Raw genomic sequence first — 26,730 nt, 5'->3', positions numbered from 1 at the left:
CCCTATCCCATTGTGTCTCTGCCCTCTCCTACAAGAACAATTCCACCATCCCATTGTGTCTCTACCCTCGCTACAAGAACAATTCCACCATCCCATTGTGTCTCTGCCCTCTCTACAAGAACAATTCCACCATCCCATTGTGTCTCTACCCTCTATACAAGAACAATTCCACCATCCCACTGTGTCTCTACCCTCTCTCTACAAGAACAATTCCACCATCCCATTATATCTCTACCCTCTCTCTACAAGAACAATTCCCCCATCCCATTCTGTCTCTACCCTCTCTCTCTACAAGAACAATTCCCCCATCCCATTGTGTTTCTACCCTCTCTCTCTACAAGAACAATTCCCCCATCCCACTGTGTTTTTACCCTCTCTCTCTACAAGAGCAATTCCCCCATCCCATTGTGTTTCTACCCTCTCTCTACAAGAACAATTCCACCATCCCATTGTTTCTCTGCCCTCTCTACAAGAACAATTCCACCATCCCATTGTGTCTCTGCCCTCTCTATAAGAACAATTCCCCCATCCCATTGTGTCTCTATCCTCTCTACAAGAACAATTCCACCATCCAATTGTGTCTCTACCCTCTCTACAAGAACAATTCCACCATCCCATTGTGTCTCTACCCTCTCTCCCTACAAGAACAATTCCCCATGCCATTGTGTTTTTACCCTCTCTACAAGAACAATTCCCCCATCCCATTGTGTTTCTACCCTCTCTCTACAAGAACAATTCCACCATCCCATTGTGTCTCTACCCTCTCTACAAGAACAATTCCACCATCCCATTGTGTCTCTACCCTCTCTCTACAAGAACAATTCCACCATCCCATTGTGTCTCTACCCTCTCTCTACAAGAACAATTCCACCATCCCATTGTGTCTCTATCCTCTCTACAAGAACAATTCCACCATCCCATTGTGTCTCTGCCCTCTCTACAAGAACAATTCCCCCTTCCCACTGTGTTTTTAACATCTCTCTCTACAAGAACAATTCCCCCATCCCATTGTGTTTCTACCCTCTCTCTACAAGAACAATTCCACCATCCCATTGTGTCTCTATCCTCTCTCTACAAAAACAGTTCCACCATCCCATTGTGTCTCTACCCTCTCTCTACAAGAACAATTCCCCCATCCCATTGTGTCTCTATCCTCTCTACAAGAACAATTCCCCATGCCATTGTGTTTTTACCCTCTCTCTCTACAAGAACAATTCCCCCATCCCATTGTGTTTCTACCCTCTCTCTCTACAAGAACAATTCCACCGTCTCATTGTGTCTCTACCCTCTCTACAAGAACAATTCCACCATCCCATTGTGTTTCTACCCTCTCTCTACAAGAACAATTCCATCATCCCATTGTGTCTCTACCCTCTCTACAAGAACAATTCCACCATCCCATTGTGTCTCTGCCCGCTCTACAAGAACAATTGCACCATCCCATTGTGTCTCTGCCCTCTCTACAAGAACAATTCCCCCATCCCATTGTGTCTCTATCCTCTCTACCAGGAACAATTCCACCATCCAATTGTGTCTCTACCCTCTCTACAAGAACAATTCCACCATCCCATTGTGTCTCTACCCTCTCTGTACAAGAACAATTCCCCCATCCCATTGTGTCTCTATCCTCTCTCTACAAGAACCATTCCACCATCCCATTGTGTCTCTACTCTCTCTCTACAAGAACAATTCCACCATCGCATTGTGTCTCTACCCTCTCTACAAGAACGATTCCACCATCCCATTGTGTCTCTACCCTCTCTACAAGAACAATTCCACCATCCCATTGTGTCTCTAGCCTCTCTACAAGAACAATTCCCCTATCCCATTATGGCTGTACCCTCTCTACAAGTACAGTTCCCCTATCCCATTGTGTCTCTGCCCTCTCTACAAGAACAATTCCACCATCCCATTGTGTCTCTGCCCTCTCTATAAGAACAATTCCCCATCCCATTGTGTCTCTATCCTCTCTATAAGAACAATTCCACCATCCAATTGTGTCTCTACCCTCTCTACAAGAACAATTCCACCATCCCATTGTGTCTCTACCCTCTCTCTCTACAAGAACAATTCCCCATGCCATTGTGTTTTTACCCTCTCTCTCTACAAGAACAATTCCCCCATCCCATTGTGTTTCTACCCTCTCTCTACAAGAACAATTCCATCATCCCATTGTGTCTCTAACCTCTCTACAAGAACAATTCCACCATCCCATTGTGTCTCTGCCCTCTCTACAAGAACAATTCCACCATCCCATTGTGTCTCTGCCCTCTCTACAAGAACAATTCCCCCATCCCATTGTGTCTCTACCTTCTCTCTCTACAAGAACAATTCCCCCATCCCATTGTGTTTCTACCCTCTCTCTCTACAAGAGCAATTCCCCCATCCCATTGTGTTTCTACCCTCTCTCTACAAGAACAATTCCACCATCCCATTGTTTCTCTGCCCTCTCTACAAGAACAATTCCACCATCCCATTGTGTCTCTGCCCTCTCTATAAGAACAATTCCCCCATCCCATTGTATCTCTATCCTCTCTACAAGAACAATTCCACCATCCAATTGTGTCTCTACCCTCTCTACAAGAACAATTCCACCATCCCATTGTGTCTCTACCCTCTCTCCCTACAAGAACAATTCCCCATGCCATTGTGTTTTTACCCTCTCTCTCTACAAGAACAATTCCCCCATCCCATTGTGTTTCTGCCCTCTCTCTCTACAAGAACAATTTCACCATCCCATTGTGTCTCTACCCTCTCTACAAGAACAATTCCACCATCCCATTGTGTCTCTACCCTCTATCTACAAGAGCAATTCCACCATCCCATTGTATCTCTACCCTCTCTCTACAAGAACAATTCCCCCATCCCATTGTGTCTCTACCCTCTCTTCAAGAACAATTCCACCATCCCATTGTGTCTCTGCCCTCTCTACAAGAACAGTTCCCCTATTCCATTGTGGCTGTACTCTCTCTCTCTACAGGAACAATTCCCCCATCCCATTGTGTTTTTTACCCTCTCTACAAGAACAATTCCTTCATCCCATTGTATCTCTACCCCTCCTCTACAAGAACAATTCCACCTTCCTATTGTATCTCTACCCCTCTCTCTACAAGAACAATTCCCCCATCCCATTGTGTCTCTATCCTCTCTGCAAGAACAATTCCACCATCCAATTGTGTCTCTACCCTCTCTACAAGAACAATTTCACCATCCCATTGTGTTTCTACCCTCTCTCGCTACAAGAAGAATTCCCCATGCCATTATGTTTCTACCCTCTCTTTCTACAAGAACAATTCCCCCATCCCACTGTGTTTTTACCCTCTCTCTCTACAAGAACAATTCCATCATCCCATTGTGTCTCTGCCCTCTCTACAAGAACAATTCCACCATCCCATTGTGTCTCTGCCCTCTCTACAAGAACAATTCCACCATCCCATTGTGTCTCTACCCTCTCTACAAGAACAATTCCACCATCCCATTGTGTCTCTGCCCTCTGTCCAAGAACAATTCCCCCATCCCATTGTGTCTCTATCCTCTCTACAAGAACAATTCTACCATCCAATTGTGTCTCTACCCTCTCTACAAGAACAATTCCACCATCCCACTGTGTCTCTACCCTCTCTCTACAAGAACAATTCCACCATCCCATTGTATCTCTACCCTCTCTCTACAAGAACAATTCCACCATCCCATTGTGTCTCTGCCCTCTCTACAAGAACAATTCCACCATCCCATTGTGTCTCTACCCTCTCTACAAGAACAATTCCACCATCCCACTGTGTCTCTACCCTCTCTCTACAAGAACAATTCCCCCATCCCATTCTGTCTCTACCCTCTCTCTCTACAAGAACAATTCCCCCATCCCATTGTGTTTCTACCCTCTCTCTACAAGAACAATTCCCCCATCCCACTGTGTTTTTACCCTCTCTCTCTACAAGAAGAATTCCCCCATCCCATTGTGTTTCTACCCTCTCTCTACAAGAACAATTCCATCATCCCATTGTGTCTCTAACCTCTCTACAAGAACAATTCCACCATCCCATTGTGTCTCTGCCCTCTCTACAAGAACAATTCCACCATCCCATTGTGTCTCTGCCCTCTCTACAAGAACAATTCCCCCATCCCATTGTGTCTCTACCTTCTCTCTCTACAAGAACAATTCCCCCATCCCATTGTGTTTCTACCCTCTCTCTCTACAAGAGCAATTCCCCCATCCCATTGTGTTTCTACCCTCTCTCTACAAGAACAATTCCACCATCCCATTGTTTCTCTGCCCTCTCTACAAGAACAATTCCACCATCCGATTGTGTCTCTGCCCTCTCTATAAGAACAATTCCCCCATCCCATTGTGTCTCTATCCTCTCTACAAGAACAATTCCACCATCCCATTGTGTCTCTACCCTCTCTACAAGAACAATTCCACCATCCCATTGTGTCTCTACCCTCTCTACAAGAACAATTCCACCGTCCCATTGTGTCTCTGCCCTCTCTACAAGAACAATTCCCCCATCCCATTGTGTCTCTACCTTCTCTCTCTACAAGAACAATTCCCCCATACCATTGTGTTTCTACCCTCTCTCTCTACAAGAGCAATTCCCCCATCCCATTGTGTTTCTACCCTCTCTCTACAAGAACAATTCCACCATCCCATTGTTTCTCTGCCCTCTCTACAAGAACAATTCCACCATCCGATTGTGTCTCTGCCCTCTCTATAAGAACAATTCCCCCATCCCATTGTGTCTCTATCCTCTCTACAAGAACAATTCCACCATCCAATTGTGTCTCTACCCTCTCTACAAGAACAATTCCACCATCCCATTGTGTCTCTACCCTCTCTCCCTACAAGAACAATTCCACCATCCCATTGTGTCTCTACCCTCTATCTACAAGAGCAATTCCACCATCCCATTGTATCTCTACCCTCTCTCTACAAGAACAATTCCACCATCCCATTGTGTCTCTACCCTCTCTCTACAAGAACAATTCCACCATCCCATTGTGTCTCTGCCCTCTCTACAAGAACAATTCCACCATCCCATTGTGTCTCTACCCTCTCTACAAGAACAATTCCACCATCCCATTGTGTCTCTACCCTCTCTCTACAAGAACAATTCCACCATCCCATTGTGTCTCTACCCTCTCTCTACAAGAACAATTCCCCATGCCATTGTGTTTTTACCCTCTCTACAAGAACAATTCCACCATCCCATTGTGTCTCTACCCTCTCTCTACAAGAACAATTCCACCATCCCATTGTGTCTCTACCCTCTCTCTACAAGAACAATTCCACCATCCCATTGTGTCTCTACCCTCTCTACAAGAACAATTCCCCCATCCCATTGTGTCTCTACTCTCTCTCTACAAGAACAATTCCACCATCCCATTGTGTCTCTACCCTCTCTCTACAAGAACAATTCCACCATCCCATTGTGTCTCTGCCCTCTCTACAAGAACAATTCCACCATCCCATTGTGTCTCTACCCTCTCTCTACAAGAACAATTCCACCATCCCATTGTGTTTCTACCCTCTCTCTACAAGAACAATTCCATCATCCCATTGTGTCTCTACCCTCTCTACAAGAACAATTCCACCATCCCATTGTGTCTCTGCCCGCTCTACAAGAACAATTCCACCATCCCATTGTGTCTCTGCCCTCTCTACAAGAACAATTCCCCCATCCCATTGTGTCTCTATCCTCTCTACAAGAACAATTCCACCATCCAATTGTGTCTCTACCCTCTCTACAAGAACAATTCCACCATCCCATTGTGTCTCTACCCTCTCTCTACAAGAACAATTCCCCCATCCCATTGTGTCTCTATCCTCTCTCTACAAGAACAATTCCACCATCCCATTGTGTCTCTACCCTCTCTACAAGAACAATTCCACCATCCCATTGTGTCTCTACCCTCTCTACAAGAACAATTCCCCCATCCCACTGTGTTTTTACCCTCTCTCTCTACAAGAACAATTCCCCCATCCCATTGTGTTTCTACCCTCTCTCTACAAGAACAATTCCACCATCCCATTGTGTCTCTATCCTCTCTCTACAAAAACAGTTCCACCATCCCATTGTGTCTCTACCCTCTCTCTACAAGAACAATTCCCCCATCCCATTGTGTCTCTATCCTCTCTCTACAAGAACCATTCCACCATCCCATTGTGTCTCTATCCTCTCTCTACAAGAACAATTCCACCATCCCATTGTGTCTCTGCCCTCTCTACAAGAACAATTCCCCCTTCCCACTGTGTTTTTAACATCTCTCTCTACAAGAACAATTCCCCCATCCCATTGTGTCTCTACCCTCTCTCTCTACAAGAACAATTCCCCATGCCATTGTGTTTTTACCCTCTCTCTCTACAAGAACAATTCCCCCATCCCATTGTGTTTCTACCCTCTCTCTCTACGAGAACAATTCCACCATCCCATTGTGTCTCTACCCTCTCTACAAGAACAATTCCACCATCCCATTGTGTCTCTACCCTCTCTCTACAAGAACAATTCCATCATCCCATTGTATCTCTACCCTCTCTACAAGAACAATTCCACCATCCCATTGTGTCTCTGCCCGCTCTACAAGAACAATTGCACCATCCCATTGTGTCTCTGCCCTCTCTACAAGAACAATTCCCCCATCCCATTGTGTCTCTATCCTCTCTACAAGAACAATTCCACCATCCAATTGTGTCTCTACCCTCTCTACAAGAACAATTCCACCATCCCATTGTGTCTCTACCCTCTCTCTACAAGAACAATTCCCCCATCCCATTGTGTCTCTATCCTCTCTCTACAAGAACCATTCCACCATCCCATTGTGTCTCTACTCTCTCTCTACAAGAACAATTCCACCATCGCATTGTGTCTCTACCCTCTCTACAAGAACGATTCCACCATCCCATTGTGTCTCTACCCTCTCTACAAGAACAATTCCACCATCCCATTGTGTCTCTAGCCTCTCTACAAGAACAATTCCCCTATCCCATTATGGCTGTACCCTCTCTACAAGTACAGTTCCCCTATCCCATTGTGTCTCTGCCCTCTCTACAAGAACAATTCCACCATCCCATTGTGTCTCTGCCCTCTCTATAAGAACAATTCCCCCCTCCCATTGTGTCTCTATCCTCTCTATAAGAACAATTTCACCATCCAATTGTATCTCTACCCTCTCTACAAGAACAATTCCACCAACCCATTGTGTCTCTACCCTCTCTCTCTGCAAGAACAATTCCCCATGCCATTGTGTTTTTACCCTCTCTCTCTACAAGAACAATTCCCCCATCCCATTGTGTTTCTACCCTCTCTCTACAAGAACAATTCCATCATCCCATTGTGTCTCTAACCTCTCTACAAGAACAATTCCACCATCCCATTGTGTCTCTGCCCTCTCTACAAGAACAATTCCACCATCCCATTGTGTCTCTGCCCTCTCTACAAGAACAATTCCCCCATCCCATTGTGTCTCTACCTTCTCTCTCTACAAGAACAATTCCCCCATCCCATTGTGTTTCTACCCTCTCTCTCTACAAGAGCAATTCCCCCATCCCATTGTGTTTCTACCCTCTCTCTACAAGAACAATTCCACCATCCCATTGTTTCTCTGCCCTCTCTACAAGAACAATTCCACCATCCCATTGTGTCTCTGCCCTCTCTATAAGAACAATTCCCCCATCCCATTGTGTCTCTATCCTCTCTACAAGAACAATTCCACCATCCAATTGTGTCTCTACCCTCTCTACAAGAACAATTCCACCATCCCATTGTGTCTCTACCCTCTCTCCCTACAAGAACAATTCCCCATGCCATTGTGTTTTTACCCTCTCTCTCTACAAGAACAATTCCCCCATCCCATTGTGTTTCTGCCCTCTCTCTCTACAAGAACAATTTCACCATCCCATTGTGTCTCTACCCTCTCTACAAGAACAATTCCACCATCCCATTGTGTCTCTACCCTCTATCTACAAGAGCAATTCCACCATCCCATTGTATCTCTACCCTCTCTCTACAAGAACAATTTCCCCATCCCATTGTGTCTCTACCCTCTCTTCAAGAACAATTCCACCATCCCATTGTGTCTCTGCCCTCTCTACAAGAACAATTCCCCCTATTCCATTGTGGCTGTACTCTCTCTCTCTACAGGAACAATTCCCCCATCCCATTGTGTTTTTTACCCTCTCTACAAGAACAATTCCTTCATCCCATTGTATCTCTACCCCTCCTCTACAAGAACAATTCCACCTTCCTATTGTATCTCTACCCCTCTCTCTACAAGAACAATTCCCCCATCCCATTGTGTCTCTATCCTCTCTGCAAGAACAATTCCACCATCCAATTGTGTCTCTACCCTCTCTACAAGAACAATTTCACCATCACATTGTGTTTCTACCCTCTCTAGCTACAAGAAGAATTCCCCATGCCATTATGTTTCTACCCTCTCTTTCTAAAAGAACAATTCCCCCATCCCACTGTGTTTTTACCATCTCTCTCTACAAGAACAATTCCATCATCCCATTGTGTCTCTGCCCTCTCTACAAGAACAATTCCACCATCCCATTGTGTCTCTGCCCTCTCTACAAGAACATTTCCACCATCCCATTGTGTCTCTACCCTCTCTACAAGAACAATTCCACCATCCCATTGTGTCTCTGCCCTCTGTCCAAGAACAATTCCACCATCCCATTGTGTCTCTATCCTCTCTACAAGAACAATTCTACCATCCCATTCTGTCTCTACATTCTCTACAAGAACAATTCCACCATCCCACTGTGTCTCTACCCTCTCTCTACAAGAGCAATTCCACCATCCCATTATATCTCTACCCTTTCTCTACAAGAACAATTCCACCATCCCATTGTGTCTCTGCCCTCTCTACAAGAACAATTCCACCATCCCATTGTGTCTCTACCCTCTATACAAGAACAATTCCACCATCCCACTGTGTCTCTACCCTCTCTCTACAAGAACAATTCCCCCATCCCATTCTGTCTCTACCCTCTCTCTCTACAAGAACAATTCCCCCATCCCATTGTGTTTCTACCCTCTCTCTCTACAAGAACAATTCCCCCATCCCACTGTGTTTTTACCCTCTCTCTCTACAAGAAGAATTCCCCCATCCCATTGTGTTTCTACCCTCTCTCTACAAGAACAATTCCATCATCCCATTGTGTCTCTAATCTCTCTACAAGAACAATTCCACCATCCCATTGTGTCTCTGCCCTCTCTACAAGAACAATTCCACCGTCCCATTGTGTCTCTGCCCTCTCTACAAGAACAATTCCCCCATCCCATTGTGTCTCTACCTTCTCTCTCTACAAGAACAATTCCCCCATACCATTGTGTTTCTACCCTCTCTCTCTACTAGAGCAATTCCCCCATCCCATTGTGTTTCTACCCTCTCTCTACAAGAACAATTCCACCATCCCATTGTTTCTCTGCCCTCTCAACAAGAACAATTCCACCATCCGATTGTGTCTCTGCCCTCTCTATAAGAACAATTCCCCCATCCCATTGTGTCTCTATCCTCTCTACAAGAACAATTCCACCATCCAATTGTGTCTCTACCCTCTCTACAAGAATAATGCCACCATCCCATTGTGTCTCTACCCTCTCTCCCTACAAGAACAATTCCACCATCCCATTGTGTCTCTACCCTCTATCTACAAGAACAATTCCATCATCCCATTGTGTCTCTACCCTCTCTACAAGAACAATTCCACTATCCCATTGTGTCTCTGCCCGCTCTTCAAGAACAATTCCACCATCCCATTGTGTCTCTGCCCTCTCTACAAGAACAGTTCCCCTATTCCATTGTGGCTGTACTCTCTCTCTCTACAGGAACAATTCCCCCATCCCATTGTGTTTTTTACCCTCTCTACTAGAACAATTCCTTCATCCCATTGTATCTCTACCCCTCCTCTACAAGAACAATTCCACCTTCCTATTGTATCTCTACCCTCTCTCTACAAGATCAATTCCCCCATCCCATTGTGTCTCTATCCTCTCTACAAGAACAATTCCACCATCCAATTGTGTCTCTACCCTCTCTACAAGAACAATTTCACCATCACATTGTGTTTCTACCCTCTCTCGCTACAAGAACAATTCCATCATCCCATTGTGTCTCTGCCCTCTCTACAAGAACAATTCCACCATCCCATTGTGTCTCTGCCCTCTCTACAAGAACATTTCCACCATCCCATTGTGTCTCTACCCTCTCTACAAGAACAGTTCCCCTATTCCATTGTGGCTGTACTCTCTCTCTCTACCAGAACAATTCCCCCATCCCATTGTATTTTTTACCCTCTCTAAAAGAACAATTCCATCATCCCATTGTATCTCTTCCCCTTCTCTACAAGAACAATTCCCCCTTCCCTTTGTATCTCTACCCTCTCTCTTCAAGAACAATTCCCCCATTCCATTGTGTCTCTATCCTCTCTCTCTACAAGAACAATTCCCCCATCCCATTGTGTCTCTACCTTCTCTCTCTACAAGGACAATTCCACCATCCGACTGTGTCTCAACCCTCTCCCTCTACAAGATCAATTCCCACATCCCATTGTGTCTCTACACTCTCTCTACAAGAACAATTCCACCATCCCATTGTGTCTCTACCCTCTCTACAAGAACGATTCCACCATCACATTGTGTATCTGCCCTCTCTGCAAGAACAATTCCACCAACCCATTGTGTCTCTACCCTCTCTACAAGAACAATTCCCCCATCCCTTTGCGTTTCTACCCTCTCTTTCTACAAGAACAATTTCCCCATCCCACTGTGTTTTTACCCTCTCTCTCTACAAGAACAATTCCATCATCCCATTGTGTCTCTGCCCTCTCTACAAGAACAATTCCACCTTCCCATTGTGTCTCTGCCCTCTCTACAAGAACAATTCCACCATCCCATTGTGTCTCTACCCTCTCTACAAGAACAATTCCACCATCCCATTGTGTCTCTGCCCTCTCTACAAGAACAATTCCCCCATCCCATTGTGTCTCTATCCTCTCTACAAGAACAATTCCACCATCCAATTGTGTCTCTACCCTCTCTACAAGAACAATTCCACCATCCCATTGTGTCTCTACCCTCTCTCTACAAGAACAATTCCACCATCCCATTGTGTCTCTACCCTCTCTCTACAAGAACAATTCCCCCATCCCATTGTGTTTCTACCCTCTCTCTACAAGAACAATTCCACCATCCCATTGTGTCTCTACCCTCTCTACAAGAACAATTCCCCCATCCCATTGTGTCTCTACCCTCTCTCTACAAGAACAATTCCACCATCCCATTGTGTCTCTACCCTCTCTCTACAAGAACAATTCCACCATCCCATTGTGTCTCTGCCCTCTCTACAAGAACAATTCCCCTATTCCATTGTGTCTGTACCTCTCTCTCTACAAGAACAATTCCCCCATCCCATTGTGTTTCTACCCTCTCTAAAAGAACAATTCCATCATCCCATTGTATCTCTTCCCCTTCTCTACAAGAACAATTCCCCCTTCCCTTTGTATCTCTTCCCTCTCTCTACAAGAACAATTCCACCATCCAATTGTGTCTCTACCCTCTCTACAAGAACAATTCCACCATCCCATTGTGTTTCTACCCTCTCTCGCTACAAGAACAATTCCCCATGCCATTATGTTTTTACCCTCTCTCTCTACAAGAACAATTCCCCCATCCCATTGTGTCTCTACCTTCTCTCTCTACAAGGACAATTCCACCATCCGACTGTGTCTCAACCCTCTCCCTCTACAAGAACAATTCCCACATCCCATTGTGTCTCTACACTCTCTTTATAAGAACAATTCCACCATCCCATTGTGTCTCTACCCTCCCTACAAGAACGATTCCACCATCACATTGTGTATCTGCCCTCTCTGCAAGAACAATTCCACCAACCCATTGTGTCTCTACCCTCTCTACAAGAACAATTCCCACATCCCTTTGTGTTTCTACCTTCTCTTTCTACAAGAACAATTTCCCCTCCCACTGTGTTTTTACCCTCTCTCTCTACAAGAACAATTCCACCTTCCCATTGTGTCTCTGCCCTCTCTACAAGAACAATTCCACCATCCCATTGTGTCTCTACCCTCTCTACAAGAACAATTCCACCATCCCATTGTGTCTCTGCCCTCTCTACAAGAACAATTCCCCCATCCCATTGTGTCTCTATCCTCTCTACAAGAACAATTCCACCATCCAATTGTGTCTCTACCCTCTCTACAAGAAGAATTCCACCATCCCATTGTGTCTCTACCCTCGCTCTACAAGAACAATTCCACCATCCCATTGTATCTCTACCCTCTCTCTACAAGAACAATTCCCCCATCCCATTGTGTTTCTACCCTCTCTCTGCAAGAACAATTCCACCATCCCATTGTGTCTCTACCTTCTCCCTCTACAAGAACAGTTCCCCCATCCCATTGTGTTTCTACCCTCTCTCTCTACAAGAACAATTCCCCCATCCCATTGTGTTTCTACCCTCTCTCTACAAGAACAATTCCACCATCCCATTGTGTCTCTGCCCTCTCTACAAGAACAATTCCCCCATCCCATTGTGTCTCTCTCCTCTCTACAAGAACAATTCCACCATCCAATTGTGTCTCTACCCTCTCTACAAGAACAATTCCACCATCCCATTGTGTCTCTACCCTCTCTCTCTACAAGAACAGTTCCATCATCCCATTGTATCTCTACCCTCTCTCCACAAGAACAATTCCACCATCCCATTGTGTCTCTACCCTCTCTACAAGAACAATTCCCCTATCCCATTGTGTCTCTACGCTCTCTCTCTACAAGAACAATTCCCCTATCCCATTGTGTCTCTATCCTCTCTACAAGAACAATTCCACCATCTAATTGTGTCTCTACCCTCTCTACAAGAACAATTCCCCCATCCCACTGTGTCTCTATCCTCTCTACAAGAACCATTCCACCGTCCAATTGTGTCTCTACCCTCTCTACAAGAACAATTCCATCATCCCATTGTGTCTCTGCCCTCTCTACAAGAACAATTCCACCATCCCATTGTGTCTCTGCGCTCTCTACAAGAACAATTCCACCATCCCATTCTGTCTCTACCCTCTCTACAAGAACAATTCCACCATCCCATTGTGTTCTCTGCCCTCTCTACAAGAACAATTCCCCCATCCCATTGTGTCTCTATCCTCTCTACAAGAACAATTGCCACCATCCAATTGTGTCTCTACCCTCTCTACAAGAACAATTCCCCCATCCCATTGTGTCTCTACCCTCTCTCTACAAGAACAATTCCACCATCCCATTGTATCTCTACCCTCTCTCTACAACAACAATTCCACCTTCCCATTGTGTCTCTACCCTCTCTCTACAAGAACAATTCCACCATCCATTGTGTCTCTGCCCTCTCTTCAAGAACAATTCCCCCATCCCATTGTGTTTCTACCCTCTCTCTCTACAAGAACAATTCCCCCATCCCACTGTGTTTTACCCTCTCTCTCTACAAGAACAATTCCACCATCCCATTGTATCTATACCCTCTCTCTACAACAACAATTCCACCTTCCCATTGTATCTCTACCCTCTCTACAAGAACAATTCCACCATCCCATTGTGTCTCTACCCTCCTCTACAAGAACCATTCCACCATCCCATTGTGTCTCTACTCTCTCTCTACAAGAACAATTCCCCCATCCCATTGTGTCTCTACCTTCTCTCTACAAGAACAATTCCACCATCCCATTGTGTCTCTACCCTCTCTACAAGAACAATTCCCCCATCCCATTGTGTCTCTACCCTCTCTACAAGAACAATTCCACCAGTCCCATTGTGTCTCTACCCTCTCTACAAGAACAATTCCACCATCCCATTGTGTCTCTGCCCTCTCTACAAGAACAATTCCACCATCCCATTGTGTCTCTAGCCTCTCTACAAGAACAATTCCACCATCCCATTGTGTCTCTACCCTCTCTACAAGAACAATTCCACCATCCCATTGTGTCTCTACCCTCTCTACAAGAACAATTCCCCCATCCCATTGTGTCTCTATCCTCTCTACAAGAACAATTCCACCATCCCATTGTGTCTCTACCCTCTCTACAAGAACAATTCCACCATCCCATTGTGTCTCTACCCTCTCTCTACAAGAACAATTCCACCATCCCATTGTGTCTCTACCCTCTCTACAAGAACAATTCCACCATCCCATTGTGTCTCTACCCTCTCTCTACAAGAACAATTCCACCATCCCATTGTGTCTCTGCCCTCTCTACAAGAACAATTCCCCCATCCCATTGTGTCTCTACCCTCTCTCTCTACAAGAACAATTCCCCCATCCCATTGTGTTTCTACCCTCTCTCTACAAGAACAATTCCACCATCCCATTGTGTCTCTACCCTCTCTACAAGAACAATTCCACCATCCCATTGTGTCTCTGCCCTCTCTACAAGAACAATTCCACCATCCCATTGTGTCTCTACCCTCTCTACAAGAACAATTCCACCATCCCATTGTGTCTCTACCCTCTCTACAAGAACAATTCCCCCATCCCTTTGTGTCTCTACCCTCTCTCTACAAGAACAATTCCCCCATCCCACTGTGTTCTCTACCCTCTCTCTACAAGAACAATTCCATCATCCCATTGTGTCTCTGCCCTCTCTACAAGAACAATTCCACCTTCCCATTGTGTCTCTGCCCTCTCTACAAGAACAATTCCACCATCCCATTGTGTCTCTACCCTCTCTACAAGAACAATTCCACCATCCCATTGTGTCTCTACCCTCTCTCTACAAGAACAATTCCCCCATCCCATTGTGTCTCTACACTCTCTCTACAAGAACAATTCCACCATCCAATTGTGTCTCTACCCTCTCTACAAGAACAATTCCACCATCCCATTGTGTCTCTACCCTCTCTCTACAAGAACAATTCCACCATCCCATTGTGTCTCTACCCTCTCTCTACAAGAACAATTCCCCCATCCCATTGTGTTTCTACCCTCTCTCTGCAAGAACAATTCCACCATCCCATTGTGTCTCTACCTTCTCCCTCTACAAGAAAGGTTCCCCCATCCCATTGTGTTTCTACCCTCTCTCTCTACAAGAACAATTCCCCCATCCCATTGTGTTTCTACCCTCTCTCTACAAGAACAATTCCACCATCCCATTGTGTCTCTACTCTCTCTACAAGAACAATTCCACCATCCCATTGTGTCTCTGCCCTCTCTACAAGAACAGTTCCCCTATTCCATTGTGGCTGTACTCTCTCTCTCTACAAGAACAATTCCCCCATCCCATTGTGTTTTTTACCCTCTCTACAAGAACAATTCCATCATCCCATTGTATCTCTACCCCTTCTCTACAAGAACAATTCCCCCTTCCCTTTGTATCTCTACCCTCTCTCTACAAGAACAATTCCACCATCCAATTGTGTCTCTACCCTCTCTACAAGAACAATTCCACCATCCCATTGTGTCTCTACCCTCTCTACAAGAACAATTCCACCATCCCATTGTGTCTCTGCCCTCTCTACAAGAACAATTCCCCATCCCATTGTGTCTCTATCCTCTCTACAAGAACAATTCCACCATCCCATTGTGTCTCTACCCTCTCTACAAGAACAATTCCACCATCCCATTGTGTCTCTACCCTCTCTACAAGAACAATTCCACCATCCCATTGTGTCTCTGCCCTCTCTACAAGAACAATTCCCCCATCCCATTGTGTCTCTACCCTCTCTACAAGAACAATTCCACCATCCCATTGTGTCTCTACCCTCTCTACAAGAACAATTCCACCATCCCATTGTGTCTCTGCCCTCTCTACAAGAACAATTCCCCCATCCCATTGTGTCTCTATCCTCTCTACAAGAACAATTCCACCATCCAATTGTGTCTCTACCCTCTCTACAAGAACAATTCCACCATCCCATTGTGTCTCTACCCTCGCTCTACAAGAACAATTCCACCATCCCATTGTATCTCTACCCTCGCTCTACAAGAACAATTCCCCCATCCCATTGTGTTTCTACCCTCTCTCTGCAAGAACAATTCCACCATCCCATTGTGTCTCTACCTTCTCCCTCTACAAGAAAATTCCCCCATCCCATTGTGTCTCTACCCTCTCTCTCTACAAGAACAATTCCCCCATCCCATTGTGTTTCTACCCTCTCTCTACAAGAACAATTCCACCATCCCATTGTGTCTCTACTCTCTCTACAAGAACAATTCCTCCATCCCATTGTGTCTCTGCCCTCTCTACCAGAACAGTTCCCCTATTCCATTGTGGCTGTACTCTCTCTCTCTACCAGAACAATTCCCCCATCCCATTGTGTTTTTTACCCTCTCTACAAGAACAATTCCATCATCCCATTGTATCTCTACCCCTTCTCTACAAGAACAATTCCCCCTTCCCATTGTATCTCTACCCCTTCTCTACAAGAACAATTCCACCTTCCCATTGTATCTCTACCCTCTCTACAAGAACAGTTCCCCCATCCCATTGTGTCTCTACCCTCTCTCGCTACAAGAACAATTCCCCGTGCCATTATGTTTTTACCCTCTCTCTCTACAAGAACAATTCCCCCATCCCATTGTGTCTCTAACTTCTCTCTCTACAAGGACAATTCCACCATCCGACTGTGTCTCTCCCCTCTCTCTACAAGAACAATTCCACCATCCCATTGTGTCTCTACCCTCTCTACAAGAAAAATTTCTCTATCCCATTGTGTCTCTACCCTCTCTACAAGAACGATTCCACCATCACATTGTGTATCTGCCCTCTCTGCAAGAACAATTCCACCAACCCATTGTGTCTCTACCCTCTCTACAAGAACAATTCCCACATCCCTTTGTGTTTCTACCTTCTCTTTCTACAAGAACAATTTCCCCTCCCACTGTGTTTTTACCCTCTCTCTCTACAAGAACAATTCCACCTTCCCATTGTGTCTCTGCCCTCTCTACAAGAACAATTCCACCATCCCATTGTGTCTCTACCCTCTCTACAAGAACAATTCCAACATCCCATTGTGTCTCTGCCCTCTCTACAAGAACAATTCCCCCATCCCATTGTGTCTCTATCCTCTCTATAAGAACAATTCCACCATCCAATTGTGTCTCTACCCTCTCTACAAGAAGAATTCCACCATCCCATTGTGTCTCTACCCTCGCTCTACAAGAACAATTCCACCATCCCATTGTATCTCTACCCTCTCTCTACAAGAACAATTCCCCCATCCCATTGTGTTTCTACCCTCTCTCTGCAAGAACAATTCCACCATCCCATTGTGTCTCTACCTTCTCCCTCTACAAGAACAGTTCCCCCATCCCATTGTGTTTCTACCCTCTCTCTCTACAAGAACAATTCCCCCATCCCATTGTGTTTCTACCCTCTCTCTACAAGAACAATTCCACCATCCCATTGTGTCTCTGCCCTCTCTACAAGAACAATTCCCCCATCCCATTGTGTCTCTCTCCTCTCTACAAGAACAATTCCACCATCCAATTGTGTCTCTACCCTCTCTACAAGAACAATTCCACCATCCCATTGTGTCTCTACCCTCTCTCTCTACAAGAACAATTCCATCATCCCATTGTATCTCTACCCTCTCTCCACAAGAACAATTCCTCCATCCCATTGTGTCTCTACCCTCTCTCTACAAGAACAATTCCACCATCCCATTGTGTCTCTACCCTCTCTACAAGAACAATTCCCCTATCCCATTATGGCTCTACGCTCTCTCTCTACAAGAACAATTCCCCTATCCCATTGTGTCTCTATCCTCTCTACAAGAACAATTCCACCATCCAATTGTGTCTCTACCCTCTCTACAAGAACAATTCCCCCATCCCACTGTGTCTCTACCCTCTCTACAAGAACCATTCCACTGTCCAATTGTGTCTCTACCCTCTGTACAAGAACAATTCCATCATCCCATTGTGTCTCTGCCCTCTCTACAAGAACAATTCCACCATCCCATTGTGTCTCTGTGCTCTCTACAAGAACAATTCCACCATCCCATTCTGTCTCTACCCTCTCTACAAGAACAATTCCACCATCCCATTGTGTTTCTGCCCTCTCTACAAGAACAATTCCCCCATCCCATTGTGTCTCTATCCTCTCTACAAGAACAATTGCACCATCCAATTGTGTCTCTACCCTCTCTACAAGAACAATTCCACCATCCCATTGTGTCTCTACCCTCTCTCTACAAGAACAATTCCACCATCCCATTGTATCTCTACCCTCTCTCTACACGAACAATTCCCCCATCCCATTGTGTCTCTACCCTCTCTCTACAAGAACAATTCCACCATCCCATTGTGTCTCTACCTTCTCTCTCTTCAAGAACAATTCCCCCATCCCATTGTGTTTCTACCCTCTCTCTCTACAAGAACAATTCCCCCATCCCACTGTGTTTTTACCCTCTCTCTCTACAAGAGCAATTCCCCCATCCCATTGTGTTTCTACCCTCTCTCTACAAGAACAATTCCACCATCCCATTGTTTCTCTGCCTTCTCTACAAGAACAATTCCACCATCACATTGTGTATCTGCCCTCTCTGCAAGAACAATTCCACCAACCCATTGTGTCTCTACCCTCTCTACAAGAACAATTCCCCCATCCCTTTGCGTTTCTACCCTCTCTTTCTACAAGAACAATTTCCCCATCCCACTGTGTTTTTACCCTCTCTCTCTACAAGAACAATTCCATCATCCCATTGTGTCTCTGCCCTCTCTACAAGAACAATTCCACCTTCCCATTGTGTCTCTGCCCTCTCTACAAGAACAATTCCACCATCCCATTGTGTCTTTACCCTCTCTACAAGAACAATTCCCCCATCCCATTGTGTCTCTACCCTCTCTACAAGAACAATTCCCCCATCCCATTGTGTCTCTATCCTCTCTACAAGAACAATTCCACCATCCAATTGTGTCTCTACCCTCTCTACAAGAAGAATTCCACCATCCCATTGTGTCTCTACCCTCGCTCTACAAGAAAAATTCCACCATCCCATTGTATCTCTACCCTCACTCTACAAGAACAATTCCCCCATCCCATTGTGTTTCTACCCTCTCTCTGCAAGAACAATTCCACCATCCCATTGTGTCTCTACCTTCTCCCTCTACAAGAAAGGTTCCCCCATCCCATTGTGTTTCTACCCTCTCTCTTTACAAGAACAATTCCCCCATCCCATTGTGTTTCTACCCTCTCTCTACAAGAACAATTCCACCATCCCATTGTGTCTCTACTCTCTCTACAAGAACAATTCCTCCATCCCATTGTGTCTCTGCCCTCTCTACAAGAACAGTTCCCCGATACCATTGTGGCTGTACTCTCTCTCTCTACAAGAACAATTCCCCCATCCCATTGTGTTTTTTACCCTCTCTAAAAGAACAATTCCATCATCCCATTGTATCTCTACCCTCTCTCTACAAGAATAATTCCACCTTCCCATTGTATCTCTACCCTCTCTCTACAAGAACAATTCCACCATCCAATTGTGTCTCTACCCTCTCCTCAAGAACAATTCCACCATCCCATTGTGTCTCTACCCTCTCTCTACAAGAACAATTCCCCATCCCATTGTGTCTCTACCCTCTCTCTACAAGAACAATTCCACCATCCCATTGTGTCTCTACCCTCTCTACAAGAACAATTCCCCCATCCCATTGTGTCTCTACCCTCTCTCTACAAGAACAATTCCCCCATCCCATTGTGTCTCTACCCTCTCTCTACAAGAACAATTCCACCATCCCATTGTGTCTCTACCCTCTCTACAAGAACCATTCCACCATCACATTGTGTATCTGCCCTCTCTACAAGAACAATTCCACCATCCCATTGTGTCTCTACCCTCTCTACAAGAACAATTCCCCCATCCCATTGTGTTTCTACCCTCTCTCTCTACAAGAACAATTCCCCATCCCACTGTGTTTTTACCCTCTCTCTCTACAAGAACAATTCCACCATCCCATTGTGTCTCTGCCCTCTCTACAAGAACAATTCCACCATCCCATTGTGTCTCTATCCTCTCTACAAGAACAATTCCACCATCCCATTGTGTCTCTGCCCTCTCTACAAGAACAATTCCCCCATCCCATTGTGTCTCTATCCTCTCTACAAGAACAATTCCACCATCCAATTGTGTCTCTACCCTCTCTACAAGAAGAATTCCACCATCCCATTGTGTCTCTACCCTCTCTACAAGAACAATTCCACCATCCCATTGTGTCTCTGCCCTCTCTACAAGAACAATTCCCCCATCCCATTGTGTCTCTACCCTCTCTACAAGAACAATTCCACCATCCCATTGTGTCTCTACCCTCTCTACAAGAAGAATTCCACCATCCCATTGTGTCTCTGCCCTCTCTACAAGAACAATTCCCCCATCCCATTGTGTCTCTATCCTCTCTACAAGAACAATTCCACCATCCAATTGTGTCTCTACCCTCTCTACAAGAAGAATTCCACCATCCCATTGTGTCTCTACCCTCGCTCTACAAGAACAATTGCACCATCCCATTGTATCTCTACCCTCGCTCTACAAGAACAATTCCCCCATCCCATTGTGTTTCTACCCTCTCTCTGCAAGAACAATTCCACCATCCCATTGTGTCTCTACCTTCTCCCTCTACAAGAAAGTTCCCCCATCCCATTGTGTTTCTACCCTCTCTCTCTACAAGAACAATTCCCCCATCCCATTGTGTTTCTACCCTCTCTCTACAAGAACAATTCCACCATCCCATTGTGTCTCTACTCTCTCTACAAGAACAATTCCTCCATCCCATTGTGTCTCTGCCCTCTCTACCAGAACAGTTCCCCTATTCCATTGTGGCTGTACTCTCTCTCTCTACCAGAACAATTCCCCCATCCCATTGTGTTTTTTACCCTCTCTAAAAGAACAATTCCATCATCCCATTGTATCTCTTCCCCTTCTCTACAAGAACAATTCCCCCTTCCCTTTGTATCTCTACCCTCTCTCTACAAGAACAATTCCACCATCCAATTGTGTCTCTACCCTCTCTACAAGAACAATTCCACCATCCCATTGTGTTTCTACCCTCTCTCGCTACAAGAACAATTCCCCATGCCATTATGTTTTTACCCTCTCTCTCTACAAGAACAATTCCCCCATCCCATTGTGTCTCTACCTTCTCTCTCTACAAGGACAATTCCACCATCCGACTGTGTCTCAACCCTCTCCCTCTACAAGAACAATTCCCACATCCCATTGTGTCTCTACACTCTCTTTACAAGAACAATTCCACCATCCCATTGTGTCTCTACCCTCTCTACAAGAACGATTCCACCATCACATTGTGTATCTGCCCTCTCTGCAAGAACAATTCCACCAACCCATTGTGTCTCTACCCTCTCTACAAGAACAATTCCCACATCCCTTTGTGTTTCTACCTTCTCTTTCTACAAGAACAATTTCCCCTCCCACTGTGTTTTTACCCTCTCTCTCTACAAGAACAATTCCACCTTCCCATTGTGTCTCTGCCCTCTCTACAAGAACAATTCCACCATCCCATTGTGTCTCTACCCTCTCTACAAGAACAATTCCAACATCCCATTGTGTCTCTGCCCTCTCTACAAGAACAATTCCCCCATCCCATTGTGTCTCTATCCTCTCTATAAGAACAATTCCACCATCCAATTGTGTCTCTACCCTCTCTACAAGAAGAATTCCACCATCCCATTGTGTCTCTACCCTCGCTCTACAAGAACAATTCCACCATCCCATTGTATCTCTACCCTCTCTCTACAAGAACAATTCCCCCATCCCATTGTGTTTCTACCCTCTCTCTGCAAGAACAATTCCACCATCCCATTGTGTCTCTACCTTCTCCCTCTACAAGAACAGTTCCCCCATCCCATTGTGTTTCTACCCTCTCTCTCTACAAGAACAATTCCCCCATCCCATTGTGTTTCTACCCTCTCTCTACAAGAACAATTCCACCATCCCATTGTGTCTCTGCCCTCTCTACAAGAACAATTCCCCCATCCCATTGTGTCTCTCTCCTCTCTACAAGAACAATTCCACCATCCAATTGTGTCTCTACCCTCTCTACAAGAACAATTCCACCATCCCATTGTGTCTCTACCCTCTCTCTCTACAAGAACAATTCCATCATCCCATTGTATCTCTACCCTCTCTCCACAAGAACAATTCCTCCATCCCATTGTGTCTCTACCCTCTCTCTACAAGAACAATTCCACCATCCCATTGTGTCTCTACCCTCTCTACAAGAACAATTCCCCTATCCCATTATGGCTCTACGCTCTCTCTCTACAAGAACAATTCCCCTATCCCATTGTGTCTCTATCCTCTCTACAAGAACAATTCCACCATCCAATTGTGTCTCTACCCTCTCTACAAGAACAATTCCCCCATCCCACTGTGTCTCTACCCTCTCTACAAGAACCATTCCACTGTCCAATTGTGTCTCTACCCTCTGTACAAGAACAATTCCATCATCCCATTGTGTCTCTGCCCTCTCTACAAGAACAATTCCACCATCCCATTGTGTCTCTGTGCTCTCTACAAGAACAATTCCACCATCCCATTCTGTCTCTACCCTCTCTACAAGAACAATTCCACCATCCCATTGTGTTTCTGCCCTCTCTACAAGAACAATTCCCCCATCCCATTGTGTCTCTATCCTCTCTACAAGAACAATTGCACCATCCAATTGTGTCTCTACCCTCTCTACAAGAACAATTCCACCATCCCATTGTGTCTCTACCCTCTCTCTACAAGAACAATTCCACCATCCCATTGTATCTCTACCCTCTCTCTACACGAACAATTCCCCCATCCCATTGTGTCTCTACCCTCTCTCTACAAGAACAATTCCACCATCCCATTGTGTCTCTACCTTCTCTCTCTTCAAGAACAATTCCCCCATCCCATTGTGTTTCTACCCTCTCTCTCTACAAGAACAATTCCCCCATCCCACTGTGTTTTTACCCTCTCTCTCTACAAGAGCAATTCCCCCATCCCATTGTGTTTCTACCCTCTCTCTACAAGAACAATTCCACCATCCCATTGTTTCTCTGCCTTCTCTACAAGAACAATTCCACCATCACATTGTGTATCTGCCCTCTCTGCAAGAACAATTCCACCAACCCATTGTGTCTCTACCCTCTCTACAAGAACAATTCCCCCATCCCTTTGCGTTTCTACCCTCTCTTTCTACAAGAACAATTTCCCCATCCCACTGTGTTTTTACCCTCTCTCTCTACAAGAACAATTCCATCATCCCATTGTGTCTCTGCCCTCTCTACAAGAACAATTCCACCTTCCCATTGTGTCTCTGCCCTCTCTACAAGAACAATTCCACCATCCCATTGTGTCTCTACCCTCTCTACAAGAACAATTCCACCATCCCATTGTGTCTCTGCCCTCTCTACAAGAACAATTCCCCCATCCCATTGTGTCTCTATCCTCTCTACAAGAACAATTCCACCATCCAATTGTGTCTCTACCCTCTCTACAAGAAGAATTCCACCATCCCATTGTGTCTCTACCCTCGCTCTACAAGAAAAATTCCACCATCCCATTGTATCTCTACCCTCACTCTACAAGAACAATTCCCCCATCCCATTGTGTTTCTACCCTCTCTCTGCAAGAACAATTCCACCATCCCATTGTGTCTCTACCTTCTCCCTCTACAAGAAAGGTTCCCCCATCCCATTGTGTTTCTACCCTCTCTCTCTACAAGAACAATTCCCCCATCCCATTGTGTTTCTACCCTCTCTCTACAAGAACAATTCCACCATCCCATTGTGTCTCTACTCTCTCTACAAGAACAATTCCTCCATCCCATTGTGTCTCTGCCCTCTCTACAAGAACAGTTCCCCTATTCCATTGTGGCTGTACTCTCTCTCTCTACCAGAACAATTCCCCCATCCCATTGTGTTTTTTACCCTCTCTAAAAGAACAATTCCATCATCCCATTGTATCTCTTCCCCTTCTCTACAAGAACAATTCCCCCTTCCCTTTGTATCTCTACCCTCTCTCTACAAGAACAATTCCACCATCCAATTGTGTCTCTACCCTCTCTACAAGAACAATTCCACCATCCCATTGTGTCTCTACCCTCTCTACAAGAACAATTCCACCATCCCATTGTGTCTCTGCCCTCTCTACAAGAACAATTCCCCCATCCCATTGTGTCTCTATCCTCTCTACAAGAACAATTCCACCATCCAATTGTGTCTCTACCCTCTCTACAAGAAGAATTCCACCATCCCATTGTGTCTCTACCCTCTCTACAAGAACAATTCCACCATCCCATTGTGTCTCTGCCCTCTCTACAAGAACAATTCCCCCATCCCATTGTGTCTCTACCCTCTCTACAAGAACAATTCCACCATCCCATTGTGTCTCTACCCTCTCTACAAGAAGAATTCCACCATCCCATTGTGTCTCTGCCCTCTCTACAAGAACAATTCCCCCATCCCATTGTGTCTCTATCCTCTCTACAAGAACAATTCCACCATCCAATTGTGTCTCTACCCTCTCTACAAGAAGAATTCCACCATCCCATTGTGTCTCTACCCTCGCTCTACAAGAACAATTGCACCATCCCATTGTATCTCTACCCTCGCTCTACAAGAACAATTCCCCCATCCCATTGTGTTTCTACCCTCTCTCTGCAAGAACAATTCCACCATCCCATTGTGTCTCTACCTTCTCCCTCTACAAGAAAGTTCCCCCATCCCATTGTGTTTCTACCCTCTCTCTCTACAAGAACAATTCCCCCATCCCATTGTGTTTCTACCCTCTCTCTACAAGAACAATTCCACCATCCCATTGTGTCTCTACTCTCTCTACAAGAACAATTCCTCCATCCCATTGTGTCTCTGCCCTCTCTACCAGAACAGTTCCCCTATTCCATTGTGGCTGTACTCTCTCTCTCTACCAGAACAATTCCCCCATCCCATTGTGTTTTTTACCCTCTCTAAAAGAACAATTCCATCATCCCATTGTATCTCTTCCCCTTCTCTACAAGAACAATTCCCCCTTCCCTTTGTATCTCTACCCTCTCTCTACAAGAACAATTCCACCATCCAATTGTGTCTCTACCCTCTCTACAAGAACAATTCGCCCATCCCATTGTGTTTCTACCCTCTCTCGCTACAAGAACAATTCCCCATGCCATTATGTTTTTACCCTCTCTCTCTACAAGAACAATTCCCCCATCCCATTGTGTCTCTACCTTCTCTCTCTACAAGGACAATTCCACCATCCGACTGTGTCTCAACCCTCTCCCTCTACAAGAACAATTCCCACATCCCATTGTGTCTCTACACTCTCTTTACAAGAACAATTCCACCATCCCATTGTGTCTCTACCCTCTCTACAAGAACGATTCCACCATCACATTGTGTATCTGCCCTCTCTGCAAGAACAATTCCACCAACCCATTGTGTCTCTACCCTCTCTACAAGAACAATTCCCACATCCCTTTGTGTTTCTACCTTCTCTTTCTACAAGAACAATTTCCCCTCCCACTGTGTTTTTACCCTCTCTCTCTACAAGAACAATTCCACCTTCCCATTGTGTCTCTGCCCTCTCTACAAGAACAATTCCACCATCCCATTGTGTCTCTACCCTCTCTACAAGAACAATTCCAACATCCCATTGTGTCTCTGCCCTCTCTACAAGAACAATTCCCCCATCCCATTGTGTCTCTATCCTCTCTATAAGAACAATTCCACCATCCAATTGTGTCTCTACCCTCTCTACAAGAAGAATTCCACCATCCCATTGTGTCTCTACCCTCGCTCTACAAGAACAATTCCACCATCCCATTGTATCTCTACCCTCTCTCTACAAGAACAATTCCCCCATCCCATTGTGTTTCTACCCTCTCTCTGCAAGAACAATTCCACCATCCCATTGTGTCTCTACCTTCTCCCTCTACAAGAACAGTTCCCCCATCCCATTGTGTTTCTACCCTCTCTCTCTACAAGAACAATTCCCCCATCCCATTGTGTTTCTACCCTCTCTCTACAAGAACAATTCCACCATCCCATTGTGTCTCTGCCCTCTCTACAAGAACAATTCCCCCATCCCATTGTGTCTCTCTCCTCTCTACAAGAACAATTCCACCATCCAATTGTGTCTCTACCCTCTCTACAAGAACAATTCCACCATCCCATTGTGTCTCTACCCTCTCTCTCTACAAGAACAATTCCATCATCCCATTGTATCTCTACCCTCTCTCCACAAGAACAATTCCTCCATCCCATTGTGTCTCTACCCTCTCTCTACAAGAACAATTCCACCATCCCATTGTGTCTCTACCCTCTCTACAAGAACAATTCCCCTATCCCATTATGGCTCTACGCTCTCTCTCTACAAGAACAATTCCCCTATCCCATTGTGTCTCTATCCTCTCTACAAGAACAATTCCACCATCCAATTGTGTCTCTACCCTCTCTACAAGAACAATTCCCCCATCCCACTGTGTCTCTACCCTCTCTACAAGAACCATTCCACTGTCCAATTGTGTCTCTACCCTCTGTACAAGAACAATTCCATCATCCCATTGTGTCTCTGCCCTCTCTACAAGAACAATTCCACCATCCCATTGTGTCTCTGTGCTCTCTACAAGAACAATTCCACCATCCCATTCTGTCTCTACCCTCTCTACAAGAACAATTCCACCATCCCATTGTGTTTCTGCCCTCTCTACAAGAACAATTCCCCCATCCCATTGTGTCTCTATCCTCTCTACAAG

At 45.3% G+C, this 26,730-nt stretch overlaps 1 protein-coding gene across 2 annotated transcripts in view; it reads left to right on the top strand.

The window, feature by feature from the left end:
- Nucleotides 1-26,730, top strand: part of fxn (frataxin) — a 106,787-nt gene that overhangs the window by 50,736 nt on the left and 29,321 nt on the right. The gene's annotated exons all lie outside the window — the stretch shown is intronic.

This window comes from Carcharodon carcharias, chromosome 4, assembly GCF_017639515.1.
Source record: "Carcharodon carcharias isolate sCarCar2 chromosome 4, sCarCar2.pri, whole genome shotgun sequence".
NCBI lineage: Eukaryota > Metazoa > Chordata > Chondrichthyes > Lamniformes > Lamnidae > Carcharodon > Carcharodon carcharias.
The sequence above is the reverse complement of the archived record's forward strand: the minus strand, read 5'-3'. Positions and strand labels throughout refer to the sequence as shown.